The sequence below is a fragment of the Procambarus clarkii genome, chromosome 1 (assembly GCF_040958095.1).
Source record: "Procambarus clarkii isolate CNS0578487 chromosome 1, FALCON_Pclarkii_2.0, whole genome shotgun sequence".
NCBI lineage: Eukaryota > Metazoa > Arthropoda > Malacostraca > Decapoda > Cambaridae > Procambarus > Procambarus clarkii.
The window spans coordinates 23,555,360-23,569,801 of record NC_091150.1 but is presented as its reverse complement, the minus strand read 5'-3'; positions in this window follow the sequence as shown (position 1 = coordinate 23,569,801).

Here is a 14,442-nt window from a genome sequence, read left to right as displayed (position 1 = left end):
CCACACTTAGGAAATTCCAATTTTCACACAGTTGCTAAGATGTGGCAAGGAGCGAGGGAAGGGGGGATTGACTGCAGCTTAAAACTTTATCAGATTTTCAGAAAACTAAGGAATTTTGGTTGTCATACTTTATATGTGACCAGATTAGAAAGGCAAATTTACTTGTTTTTTCTTATTTTTTTAAATTAATCTATTAAATTTTTTTGAAAATACCACTCATTTATCAATAAAATTATAAACAATTACAATCTGTACTCACTACAGATGTGTTGTGGGACAATCCAAAAGTTGGTTGTTAATGGAACATGGGAGCAACTCTAAAACGTGCTCAGGAACACTTACCCCACACACACACACACACGCACAGACATGCTATATGAGACATGCTACTAAGTGGCTCCCAGAAATGAAGGGCAAGAGCTACGAGGAGAGGATAGAGGCATTAAATATGCCAAAAATAGAAGACAGAAGAAAGAGGTGATATGATCACTACGCACAAAATAGTACACAGGAACTGATAAAATCAACAAGGAAGATTTCTTGAAACCTGGAACTTCAAGAACAAGAGGTCATAGATTTAAACTGATTAAACAAAGATGCCGAAGAAATAAGAAAATTCACTTTCGCAAACAGTAGTAGACGGTTGGAACAAGTTAAGTGAGAAGGTGGTGGAGGCCAAGACCGTCAGTAGTTTCAAAGCGTTATATGACAGAGTGCTGGGTAGACGGGACACCACGAGCATAGCTCTCATCCTGTAACTACACTTAGGTAATTACTTTCACACACACACACACACACACACACACACACACACACAAGTTCCTGAAGTTCAACTTCAGAACAACAACAACAACAACAACTGTTCAACAAGAACAAGTCCCCTTGTTCCAAGGGGAACAAGTTCCTGAAGATTGCATACACCAACATAGATGGAGTGAGATCGAAGATACTGGAGTTAAGTGATGTAATACAGCTGCAGACACCAGACATTGTTGCACTCACGGAGACAAAACTTGAAGATGTAATTTTAAATGAGGTCATATTCCCGAGGGGCTACTCAATTTGGAGACGGGACAGAAAAATTAGGAAAGGCGGTGGCGTTGCTGTGCTGGTAAAAGAACACCTAAAGGTGAAGGAAATAATGACTGCCAATCCACAAGAAGTTGACATAATAGCACTAGAGATCTGCTATGAGGATGATAAACTAATGATGATAAATGCATATAGTCCACCGCCAAGCAGCACATGGTCAAAGGAGGAGCTAGATAGTAAACGTGAAGGTCTTATAACAATAATGAGAGAGATTATAGCGAGAGCGGATAACGATAGATCACGACTGTTGATAGTCGGTGACTTCAACTTGAAATCCATAGACTGGGAAGCATATGAAGCTAAAACAGAAGATTTTTGGACCTGTAAATTTGTAGACCTCATCCTGGAAACATTCTTGTATCAACATGTTAAACAAGCTACGAGGATGAGGGAAGGGGACGTTCCCTCCATGCTAGATTTGATATTTACCAGGAAGGAGGAAGAGATATTTGACATTCAGTACCTTCCTCCCTTGGGTAAAAGTGACCATGTCTTTTTGGGAATAAAGTATGCAATGCGTTATAAGCTGGAAGAAAATAAGGAGGTTGAAGCAGTTGAAAAACCAGACTTCAGGAGAGGACATTATGGTGACCTTAGAAATTTTTTTAGTGAGTATAATTGGACAGACTTGATGCTAGGCAAGGAAGTGAATGAGATGTATGTCAAGTTTTGTGAAATATATGATAAAGGCACAAAAAAATTTATACCAAAACAGAGATGCAGAACTAGGAAACAGGATTGGTTCAATAGAAATTGCGAGAGGGCTAGAGACCGAAAGACACAAAAATGGAATCAATACAGGAAGAGGCCGAACCCCCAAACATACCAGCGATACAAAGATGCGAGAAACAACTACACGGCAGTGAGGAGAGAGGCAGAAAGAAATTTTGAAAAAGGGATTGCGGACAAATGTAAAACAGAACCAGGTCTATTCTATAAATTCATAAACAACAAATTGCAGGTAAAGGATAATATTCAGAGGTTGAAAATGGGAAATAGATTCACGGAAGATGAAAAGGAAATGTGTGAAACACTAAACGAAAAGTTCCAAAGTGTGTTTGTACAAAATGAAATCTTTAGGGAACCAGATACAATAAGAATTCCAGAGAACAACATAGAACACATAGAGGTGTCTAGAGACGAAGTGGAAAAAATGCTCAAGGAGCTCGGTAAGAACAAAGCAGCTGGCCCAGATGGCGTTTCACCATGGGTTCTGAGAGAATGTGCATCTGAGCTCAGCATTCCACTTCACCTGATCTTTCAGGCATCCCTGTGTACAGGAATCGTAGCAGACGGGTGGAAACAGGCTAACATAGTTCCAATCTACAAAAGTGGCAGCAGGGAAGACCCCCTCAATTATAGACCTGTATCATTGACAAGTGTAATAGTGAAAGTATTGGAAAAACTAATCAAAACTAAATGGGTAGAACACCTAGAGAGAAATGATATAATATCAGACAGACAGTATGGTTTTCGATCTGGAAGATCCTGTGTATCGAATTTACTCAGTTTCTATGATCGGGCCACAGAGATATTACAGGAAAGAGATGGCTGGGTTGACTGCATCTATCTGGACCTAAAAAAGGCTTTCGACAGAGTTCCACATAAGAGGTTGTTCTGGAAACTGGAAAATATTGGAGGGGTGACAGGTAAGCTTCTATCATGGATGAAAAATTTTCTGACTGATAGAAAAATGAGGGCAGTAATCAGAGGCAATGTATCAGAATGGAGAAATGTCACAAGTGGAGTTCCACAGGGTTCAGTTCTTGCACCAGTGATGTTTATTGTGTACATAAATGATCTACCAGTTGGTATACAGAATTATATGAACATGTTTGCTGATGATGCTAAGATAATAGGAAGGATAAGAAATTTAGATGATTGTCATGCCCTTCAAGAAGACCTGGACAAAATAAGTATATGGAGCACCACTTGGCAAATGGAATTTAATGTTAATAAATGTCATGTTATGGAATGTGGAATAGGAGAACATAGACCCCACAAAACCTATATATTATGTGAGAAATCTTTAAAGAATTCTGATAAAGAAAGAGATCTAGGAGTGGTTCTAGATAGAAAACTATCACCTGAGGACCACATTAAGAATATTGTGCAAGGAGCCTATGCAATGCTTTCTAACTTCAGAATTGCATTTAAATACATGGATGGCGATATACTAAAGAAATTGTTCATGACTTTTGTTAGGCCAAAGCTAGAATATGCAGCTGTTGTGTGGTGCCCATATCTTAAGAAGCACATCAACAAACTGGAAAAGGTGCAAAGACATGCTACTAAGTGGCTCCCAGAACTGAAGGGCAAGAGCTACGAGGAGAGGTTAGAAGCATTAAACATGCCAAAACTAGAAGACAGAAGAAAAAGAGGTGATATGATCACTACGTACAAAATAGTAACAGGAATTGATAAAATCGACAGGGAAGACTTCCTGAGACCTGGAACTTCAAGAACAAGAGGCCATAGATTTAAACTAGCTAAACACAGATGCCGAAGAAATATAAGAAAATTCACCTTCGCAAATAGAGTGGTAGACGGTTGGAACAAGTTAAGTGAGAAGGTGGTGGAGGCCAAGACCGTCAGTAGTTTCAAAGCGTTATATGACAGAGTGCTGGGAAGACGGGACACCACGAGCGTAGCTCTCATCCTGTAACTACACTTAGGTAATTACACTAAGGTAATTACGTTGACATTCTTGTATCGACACATCAAGCAGGCCACAAGAATGAGGGAAGGAGATGTACCATCAGTACTGGATCTAGTATTCACCAGAAAAGAAGAAGAGATATTTGAGATCCAGTACCTTCCTCCCTTGGGAAAGAGTGATCACGTCCTGTTAGACATTACATATGTTTTACGATATCATCTAGAAGAAAATGGGGAAATTGAAACAGTTGATAAACTATTTCATGAGAGGTCACTATGGGGAAGGTTGAAAAAAAATTAATGAGTGTAACTGGACAGACTTGTTGCTAGGCAGGGAAGTAAATGAAATGTAGGCCAAATTTTGCAAAATATATGATGAAGGCACATAAACATTCATACCAAAACAGATATGCAGGGCCAGAAAACAGGATTGGTTCAAAAGAAATTGCAAGAGGGCCAGAGACCAAGAGATAAAAATGGAATCAATAAAAGGAAGAGGCCAAACCCCCAAACATACCAGCGATACAAAGATGCAAGAAACAACTATACAGCAGTAAGGAGAGGGGCAGAAAGAAATTTTGAAAAAAAGATCTAGTTATCTTGAGATGATTTCGGGGCTTTTTAGTGTCCCCGCGGCCCGGTCCTCGACCAGGCCTCCACCCCCAGGAAGCAGCCCGTGACAGCTGACTAACACCCAGGTACCTATTTAACTGCTAGGTAACAGGGGCATAGGGTGAAAGAAACTCTGCCCAATGTTTCTTGCCGGCGCCTGGGATCGAACCCAGGACCACAGGATCACAAGTCCAGCGTGCTGTCCACTCGGCCGACCGGAGATGGGGATAAATGTAAAACAGAACCGGGTCTATTCTACAAATTCATAAACAACAAATTGCAGGTAAAGGATAATATCCAGAGGCTGAAAATGGGAAACAGAGTCACAGAAAAAGAAAAGGAAATGTGTGAAACATTAAACGAAAAGTTCCAAAGTGTGTTTGTACAAAATGAAATCTTCAGAGAACTAGACAATAAAAATTCCAGAGAACAACATAAGAGTGAATAGAAGTGTCTAGAGATGAAGTAGAAAATATGCTAAAGCAGCTAAGTAAAAACAAAGCAGCTGGCCCAGATGGAGTTTCACCATGGATTCTGAGAGAATGTGCATCTGAGCTCAACATTCCACTTCACCTGATCTTTCAGGCATCCCTGTATACAGAAGTCGTAGAAGACGTTCGGAAAAAGGCTAACATAGTTCCAATCCACAAAAGTGGCAGCAGGGAAGACTCCCCCTCAATTATAGACCTGTATCATTGACAATTCGGGAGCCAGTCGGCCGAGCGGACAGCACACTGGACTTGTGATCCTGTGGTCCTGGGTTCAATCCCAGGCGCCGGCAAGAAACAATGGGCAAAGTTTCTTTCACCGTATGCCCCTGTTACCTAGCAGTAAAATAGGTACCTGGGTGTTAGTCAGCTGTCACGGGCTGCTTCCTGGGGGTGGAGGCCTGGTCGAGGACTGGGCCGCGGGGACACTAAAGCCCCGAAATCATCTCAAGACAACCTCAAGTGTAATAGTGAAAAATATTGGAAAAATAAAAACTAAATGGGTGAAACACCTAGAGAGAGATTATATAATATCAGACAGACAGTATAGTTTTCGATCTGGAAGATCCTGTGTACCGAATTTACTCGGTTTCTATGATTGAGCCACAGAGATTTTACAGGAAAGAGATGGTTGGGTTGACTGCATCTATCTGGACCTAAAAAAGGCTTTTGACAGAGTTCCACATAAGAGGTTGTTCTGGAAACTGGAACATATTGGAGGAGTGACAGGTTAGCTTCTAATATGGATAAAAAATTTCCTAACTAATAGAAAAATGAGGGCCATAATCAGAGGCAATGTATCGGATTGGAGGAATGTCACAAGTGGAGTACTAGAGAGTTTAGTTCTTGCACCGGTAATGTTCATTGTCTACATAAACGATCTACCAGATGGAATACAAGATTATATGAACATGTTTGCTGATGATGCTAAGATAATAGGGAAGATAAGAAACCTAGATTGTCATGCCCCTCAAGAAGACCTGGACAAAATATGTATATGGAGCACCATTTTGCAAATGGAATTTAATGTGAATAAATGCCATGTTATGGAATGTGGAATAGGAGAACATAGACCCCCACACAACCTATAAATTATGTGAGAAATCTTTAAAAAATTCTTATAAGATGTAGGGGTGGTTCTAGATAGAAGTTTATCACCCGAGGACCACATAAAGAACGTTGTGCGAGGAGCTTATGCCACGCTTTCTAACTTCAGAATTGCTTTTAAATACATGGATGGCAAAATACTAAAGAAATTGTTCATGACTTTTATTAGGCCAAAGCTAGAATATGCAGCGGTTGTGTGGTGCCCATATCTTAAGAAGCACATCAACAAACTGGAAAAGGTGCAAAGACATGCTACTAAGTGGCTCCCAGAACTGAAGGGCAAGAGCTACAAGTAGAGGTTAGAGGCATTAAATATGCAAAAACTATAAGACAAAAGAAAGAGGCGATATGATCTTGAGGTTATCTTGAGATGATTTCGGGGCTTTAGTGTCCCCGCGGCCCGGTCCTCGACCAGGCCTCCACCCCTAGGAAGCAGCCCGTGACAGCTGACTAACACCCAGGTACCTATTTTTACTGCTAGGTAACAGGGGCATAGGATGAAAGAAACTCTGCCCATTGTTTCTCGCCGGCGCCCGGGATCAAACCCGGGACCTCAGGATCACAAGTCCAGTGTGCTGTCCGCTCAGCCGACCGGCTCCCTATCTACACTATGATCCCTATGATCACTACATACAAAATACTGTAGTAACAGGAATTGATAAAATTGATAGGGAAGAATGCCAGAGATCTGGAACTTCATAAACAAGAGGTCATCGATTTAAACTAAACAAAGATGCCGAAGAAATATAAGAAAATTCACTTTCACAAACAGAGTAGTAGATGGTTGGAACAAGTTAGGTGAGGTAGTGGAGGCCAAAACCGTCAGTAGTGTGAAAGTGTTATATGACAAAGAGTGCTGGGAAGACGGGACACCACGAGCGTAGCTCTCATCCTGTAGCTACACTTAGGTAATTACACAGTACAGTATATGGAAAAAGGGTTATAGGTTAATAACCATGGTTTCCATTAGTTAACCCTGTGGGTGAAAAAGCATCTCCTGTTCTTAGTATTACATTGTGGCTTGTTGAGCTTTAAACTGTTGCTCCTTGTTTGTGTTACATCTGACCTTTTGAAGAAATTGTCCGGATCAACATCCTCTAAATTGTTCAGTATTTTAAACATTTCAAGATCTGCCCTGTCATGCCTGATTTGTAGTATTGTTAGCCCTGTGGCCCTCAACCATTCTTGATATGCGAGTTGACTTAGCTCTGAAATAATTTGTGTTGCCTTGTGTTGCACTTTCTCCAGAGCAGCTATGTACTTATGAAGATGAGGTCTCCATGCTTGGATATAGTAATCCATATGGGGGCACACCAGAGATTTATAAAATTGAATCACTACCTTCTTTTCCTTGAAATCGAAGGTAGCCTTGATTATTCAAAGTGTTTTGTTAGCTTTTGCTAAATATAGCTTGGCAAAATACCATTTCCATTTAACAGAAATAAGAAAGAACTTGTACAGTATAAGGAAAGAGATGGCTGGGTCGACTGCATTTTACCTGGCTTAAGAGTATACCTGGAGTGTGTCTCCTGAGCCCTCCCCGAGCCTGGCCTGAAGCCAGGCTCGACTTGTGATAACTTAATCCAACAGGCTGTTGTTTGCAGCTGCCCGTAGGCCCACATACCCACTACAGCTTGGTTGGTCCGGTACTTCTTGCAAGAACTTATCTAATTTGTTCTTGAAGTCCACCTTTGTTCTGGCAATATTTCTAATGCTTGCTGGTAGAGTAATGAACAGTGTGGACCTAAAAAAAAAAAAAATTTGACATGCCATTTCATATAAGAGGTTGTTCTGGAAACGAATATACTGGATGGGTGACAGCAATACTTCGGTCGGATGAAAAATTATGAAAAATTATAAAAAATGAGGGTAGTAATGAAAGGCTGTGTGTCAAACTGGAGAAATGTTGCAAGTGGTGTACCACAACAACCAGTTCCAGCCCCCAGTAATGTTCATCATGAATATGAATGGCCTTGCAGAAGGAATACAGAATTATACGAACATGTTTGCTAATGATGCTAAGCTTCTAGGGATGTTAGACGATTGCTACTCCAAGATGACCTGGACAAAAAATGTGTATGGAGCAACACTTGGCAAACAGAATTTAATGTAGATAAATGTCACATTATGAAATGTGAAATAGGAGAAAATAGGCCATACACAACAAACAAACAAGGTGAAAAAGCTTTAGAGAATTCTGATAAAGATCAAGGGGGGGGAGGGGGTGTCCTGGATAGATAACCACCACCTGAGGACTACATGTGTACTGTGTGCAGCCTGTGCAATACTTTCCAACTTCAGAATCGCATGTAAATACACGAGCGGCGAAATATCAAAGAAATTGTTCATGACCTTTGGGAGACCAAAATTGACACCATACACTGAGTGTATGGTGTCCATACCTTAATAAGAAGCCTAACAATAAATAGGTGCAGACATGCAACTAAATGGCTTCCGCAGCTGAAAAACAATAGCAATGAAACGAGGCTGTGTGTGTTAAACATATCAAAGCTAGAAGATACAAAAAAACAAAAACAGGTGATATGATCACCACATACAAAATAGTAACAGGAATCGATAAAATTGGTAAAAATTCTAGAAACCCTGCATCTTCACGAACAAGGTCATATACTCAAACTAAGGAAAGAAAGCTGCAGAAAAAACATTACAAGGTTTGCTACCATAGTGGTAGACGGTTCAAACAAGTGAGAAGATGGTGGCCAAAACCGTCAATACTGTAGTTGCAAAGTGTTAAATGACAAAGAGTACTGGGAAGATGGGACACCATAAGCGTAGCTCTCATCCTGTAACTACATTTAGATAATTACACTTAGGTCATTACTCACACCACTAAATTACATCTTTACAACAAAACTATGTTTAGTTATAATTCATTACAATGAGGTTGAGGCGGCATATACATACTGTATAACGATCAGTAACTTATTAAAAACATGGGGCCAAGGAGATTGAGCACTTGCGCACACACAAAACTCTCAGTTACACACACAATTGAGGAGTTTGGAATTATCAGTGAGCAAACTCTAATCAGTTATCAATTATCAGGGCAGCAAACTCTTCTAGAGGAGTATGGGATTACCAGTGGGGATGTAAGGCAGCTTTTGCTTGAGTTGGATGTGACAAAGGTTATAGGCCCGGATGGAATATCTCCATGGATACCAAAAGGAGCAGAGGCACTGTGCCTGCCACTCTCCATAGTGTATAACAAGTCACTGGTAACAGGTGAACTGCCAAATATTTGGAAGACAGCAAATGTAGTCCTGATATACAAGAAAGGGGATAGACAGGAGGTTCTGAACTACAGGCCAGTTTCCCTATCTTGACCTATTTTCCATACCATGCAAGTTGCTGGAGAAGATTGTGCGAAAAAAAGCTAGTGGAACATCTAGAGCGAAGGAACTTTGATCGACATCAACATGGGTTCAGAGATAGCAAGTCATGCCTCACAGGATTAATTTGATTCTATGATCAGGCAAGAGAGAGAGGGTGGACAGACTGCATATTTTTTGGATTGCCAGAAAGCCTTTGACACAGTGCCACACCAGAGACTAGTGCAAAAGCTGGAGATGCAGGCAGGAGTGAAAGGGAAGGTACTCCATTGCATAAGGGAGTATCTAAGTAACAGAAGACAGTGCGTCACTGAGGGGTGAGGCCTCAGATTGGCAAGGAGTCACCAGTGGAGTTCTGCAGGGTTCAGTCCTTTGACCTATACTGTTTCTGATACTGTACATGTAAATGATCTCCCAGAGGGTATAGAATTGTTCCTCTCATCGTTTACTGCTGATGCAAAAATCATGAGGCAGATTAAGACAGGAAGATGGTATGAGGCTACAAGATGACCTTGATAAACTGAATGAATGGGCCAACAAATGGCTACTAAAGTTCAACCCAAGTAAATGTAAGGTAATAAAACTAGGCAGTGGAAACAGGCCAGACACAGGATACCAAATGGGAGATGAAGTCCATCTTGAGGTTATCTTGAGATGATTTCGGGGCTTTAGTGCCCCCGCGGCCCGGTCCTCGACCAGGCCTCCACCCCCAGGAAGCAGCCCGTGACAGCTGACTAACAACCCGGTACCTATTTTACTGCTAAGTAACAGGGGCATAGAGTGAAAGAAACTCTGCCCATTGTTTCTCGCCGGCGCCCGGGATCGAACCCAGGACCACAGGATCACAAGTCCAGTGTGCTGTCCGCTCAGCCAACCGGCTCCGTGTGGTCCTGTTGGTCCCGACCGACCATGAAACGGACAGAGAAAGATTTAGGAGTTGATATCACACCAAATTTATCTCCTGAAGCCCACATAAGAAGGACAACATCTGCGGCAGATGCAAGGCTGGCTAACATCAGAACTGCCTTCAAGAACCTGAGTAAGGAATCATTCAGAACCTTGTACAGTATACCACAATGTAAGACCCAATCCTGGAGTATGCGGCCCCAGCATGAAGCCTGTACCTTGTCAAGCACAAGACAAAGCTGGAAAAAGTTCAGATATGCCACTAGGCTAGTCCCAGAACCAAGAGGCACGAGTTGTGAAGAAAGGCGGCGAGAAATTCACCTCACGACACTGGAAGACACGATTAAGGGGAGAGATGATCACTACCTACAAAATTCTCAGAGGAATTGACAGGGTAGATAAAGATAATCTGCTTAACACAGGTGGTACGCAAACAAGGGGACACGGTAGAAACCGAGTACCCAAATGAGTCACATGGACATTAGAAAGAACTTTTTCAGTGTCAGTACTTAACAGATGGAATTAGGCAGTGATGTGGTGGAGGTTGACTCCATACACAGTTTCAAATGTAGATATGAAAGAGCCCAGTAGGCTCAAGAATCTGTACACCAGTTGATTGACGGTTGAGAGGCGGGACCAAAGAGCCAGAGCTCAACCCCCGAAGCACAACTAGGCAAGTACACATGATAAGGGGGGGGGAAACATGATACAGACATGAAATACTCAAGAGATTGAGGTGGAAACATAGGACATGTTTACGATGAATAACAATAGAACAAGGGGTATGGATGGAAGCCCGAGACTCAGATGTGTTAGAGATGTTAGAAAGATTTCTTTTAGCATGAGGATAGTGAGTAAATGGAATGACCTAAAGGAGCAGGTTGTGGAGGCTAACTCCATTCATAACTTTAAAAGCAGATATGTTAGACAGACAAATCTGGAGTCATTGCATTAGACAACCAAAGCCTGTGGGTGAATTTTGTGGATACACAAAAGCTAACCAAGAGATATAACCAAGCTAACTTGGCTTGGATATAAAGGCTAACCAAGAGCTAGAGATGGGTCGTGCAGGCACAAATAGGCGAGTACAAATAGTTGAGTACACACACGTACGTACACATAACGTGACCTACATAACACACCACAAGGGTAAACACATCTGTATTCCCATGTACACCATCACCACACACTGCTGAACGGCTGCCAGTAATTTGGACTACTGATTGTAGTGTCAGTAATTATTCCCCTCTTAACATTTTCTGTGCGTCCTGTTCATGTTATTCTGTACATCATACTGTACATCATGCATGGTGTGAAGAACATGATACCTATGACAAACATTATACCACCCATTTTATTACTAGTGAAATAATTAACACAGGAATAGTTCCTCTACGGGTTAATATACAATTATATATATTAAACTCTCCATCTGTATATTATAAGCTTGTGTTAAACAAGTCCAGGAGGTTGTATCTGCATCATTTCATGATAAGCAGCAATTGTACCTTTTACAGAAGATAGCTTATCAGTATATTAAGAGTTCATTGAAGATAATTTATTTCCTTATTATCATAACTGTAAATAGACAAGTCACCATTACCGTTACCGGGGACAGTAAGACTGCTCAGTTAGGCTTATTGGGCCGAGTGCACCCAGGATGCAACCCACAACAGTTGCCCAAGTCCCAGGGACTTGTTTTAGTGCTAGTAAATGCAGCCTTCACTTGAAACCCCTGCCCAGAGGTTGAACCCGGGAGGGAATTATCAGGGGAAAGCAGTATATAGCACTAGGAAGGGGTCAGAATAAGGATTTGACGATAGGACGGAGGGATAGGAATGGTGCCCAACCATTTGATGGAACGGTCGGGGATTGAACGCCGACCTGTAGACCGTCGCTCTACCGTCCAGGCCAAGTGGTTGGCAGGATTGAACCCAGAGGACCTAGGCTACTGTTACAACAGGACCTCATGTCGTCCTTCAAGGGTGAACTCAGGTATGGAGGAGGAGCGCTAATGTGGAGCTCGGTGGTGGCAGCCGTGGAGGATATATGTCATGGAGTGATGGTGGGAAATATTAATACCAGTTGTTTGTCACATGTCTCCCCCTTCCTTCCTGGCTGTGTGGATGGGGAGGGCAGGTTTGGGGAAAGGTAAGGGGGGGTAAGGGTGTGGGGGGGGGGGGGGTGTTAAGGGTGGGGGGGAGGGATAAGTGTGGCTAGGTGAATGGGGAGGGAGGTGGGAGTATGAAGGCAGCAGGGAGGTGTGAGGAGGGTAGAAAGGTAGTGTGTAAGGAGGGGGGGTTGGGGTGGGAGCGAGGGGGGTTGGGGGTGGGAGGGGGGGGGGATGTGAGGTGAATGGGAGAGGGGTGGTGGGAGGGATGGAGGGAGCCCTCTACATAGCGGTACTCCCAGACTAGGGAGAGGGAGGTGGGAGGGGAGAGGATGTGGGGGGGCTCAACTCTATACCATCCGTTGGCCATATTGAGACCTTGTCTCTATACTTATAGGGGAATGCGGGAGGAGGGGGGGGGGAGTGTATACGCATGTATGAATATGCATTACATCCATGTATACATGTGTACACACAACAGTACGTGCATAGGGAGGGGGTTAAGATTACATAGCCATGTGTAGAGACAACCAGCACCTCTCGGCAGTTACTGGTCATCTTGAGACGTAGTGTGGGATGGTTGACTATAGCATCAGCCCCCACCCAACACGCCCTCAGGTATACCCTACCTCGGGTATACCCACCTCAGGTATACCCTACCTGGGCTAATCATTTAGGCTGGGGGGAAGGGGGGGGGGGACATACGACACCTCTCCCCCCCCCCCTTCCCCATTGGCTTGTGTGGTGGATGCAAGTTAGTGATTATTTCACTATATACTACTTTGTGTAGTTTCCAATAGTCTTCCCACATACTGCAACATGGGTTTACTATTGGCTACACTCGCTGTGCCAGCCTAAACTACAAAAGGTTATATTCATTTGTTGGCAATTTTGATTTAAAAATGCAATTGTATTTCGACAACCTAGTGGATGAAGAGAGTAAAATGGTGGAGTGGACTCTTTATCTAACTTGTCAACACCAACGGCTGCCGGTTGGTACTTTTCACAATGTGGATAGAACCGGATTAACGCATTTTATTTGACTCCTTTACTAACTTTACTCCAGTGGGGCCAGATTCACGAAGCAGTTACGCAAGCACTTACGAACCTGTACATCTTTTCTCAATCTTTGGCGGCTTTGTTTACAATTATTAAACAGTTAATGAGTTCCGAGCACCAGGAGGCTGTTTATAATAACAACAGTTGAAAGTTTTTATGCTTGTATACTGTTTAATAAATGTAACTAAAGCCGTCAAAGATTGAGGAAAGATGTACACGTTCGTAAGACCTTGCGTAACTGCTTCGTGAATCTGGCCCCGGGATAGGAGCCAGCCCCGCGAGACAGACATCAACACCACCAGCCCCGCGAGACAGACATCAACACCACCAGCCCCGCGAGACAGGCATCAACACCAGCCCCGCGAGACAGGCATCAACACCACCAGCCCCGCGAGACAGGCATCAACACCACCAGCCCCGCGAGACAGGCATCAACACCACCAGCCCCGCGAGACAGGCATCAACACCAGCCTCGCGAGACAGGCATCAACACCAGCCCCGCGAGACAGGCATCAACACCACCAGCCCCGCGAGACAGGCATCAACACCACCAGCCCCGCGAGACAGGCGTCAACACCACCAGCCCCGCGAGACAGGCGTCAACACCACCAGCCCCGCGAGACAGGCGTCAACACCACCAGCCCCGCGAGACAGGCGTCAACACCACCAGCCCCCCGAGACAGGCGTCAACACCACCAGCCCCGCGAGACAGGCGTCAACACCACCAGCCCCGCGAGACAGGCATCAACACCACCAGCCCCGCGAGGCAGGCATCAACACCACCAGCCCCGCGAGGCAGGCATCAACACCACCAGCCCCGCGAGGCAGGCATCAACACCACCAGCCCCGCGAGGCAGGCATCAACACCACCAGCCCCGCGAGGCAGGCATCAACACCACCAGCCCCGCGAGACAGGCGTCAACACCACCAGCCCCGCGAGACAGGCGTCAACACCACCAGCCCCGCGAGACAGGCGTCAACACCACCAGCCCCGCGAGACAGGCGTCAACACCACCAGCCCCGCGAGACAGGCGTCAACACCACCAGCCCCGCGAGACAG